This window comes from Charadrius vociferus, unplaced genomic scaffold (assembly GCF_000708025.1).
Source record: "Charadrius vociferus isolate BGI_N301 unplaced genomic scaffold, ASM70802v2 scaffold1171, whole genome shotgun sequence".
Taxonomy (NCBI): Eukaryota; Metazoa; Chordata; class Aves; order Charadriiformes; family Charadriidae; genus Charadrius; species Charadrius vociferus.
In genome coordinates this window covers 22,396-23,082 of record NW_009646862.1, presented here as the reverse complement: position 1 = coordinate 23,082, position 687 = coordinate 22,396, and the positions used below count along the sequence as shown (strand labels likewise).

At 55.3% G+C, this 687-nt stretch overlaps 1 protein-coding gene across 1 annotated transcript in view; it reads right to left on the bottom strand.

Moving 5' to 3' along the window:
• The window catches only part of APEH (acylaminoacyl-peptide hydrolase), a 22,764-nt gene that overhangs the window by 1,493 nt on the left and 20,584 nt on the right, over nt 1–687 (bottom strand). The gene's annotated exons all lie outside the window — the stretch shown is intronic.

Genomic DNA, 687 nt, shown 5'->3' with positions numbered 1-687 from the left:
GGGGGGGAGGGGGGATCGGTCCCTTGGGGGCCCTCTGGGACCGCCGAGTTGCTTTTTAGGTGCTCTTCAACGGGTTCCCAATTATGCCCGTTGCCACCAGCCCATTCTTCTGAGAAACCGGGACTGGGATTCCCTTCCTGAATCACTAATAAGCAGTGACACTAATTGCCATCCCGCCGACTACGCCAATTTGTCGCGGACGGAGCGATGCGCTTCACTCGTAAGACAGAAGCGGCGATAGGGCTGGAGCCCCTCTGCTGGGAGGAGGGGCTGAGAGAAGTGGGGTTGTTCAGCCTGGAGAAGAGAAGGCTCCGGGGAGACCTTAGAGCCCCTTCCAGTCCCTAAAGGGGCTACAGCAAAGCTGGGGAGGGACTCTTCATCAGGGATTGTAGTAATAGGACAAAGGGTAATGGTTTTAAAGTGTAAGAGGGCAGATTTAGATTAGATATTAGGAAGAAATGGACCCCCACATCCCCTGGCATTCCTCAGCCCCTCACCATCGCTGTAGATGCTGCCGTGCCTGTCCAGCACTGTCACTCCACCCCGTGACTATGGTCAATTCATCTTACTCTCACAGAGCGGTGGCACAGTCGCCTCTTGCCTCCGTGCCATAAACAGCATATTGATAATTTATGGGCTGACAGGTCTGCGACAGGGGTGCTGAGCCACATCGTTTATTGGGGGGGG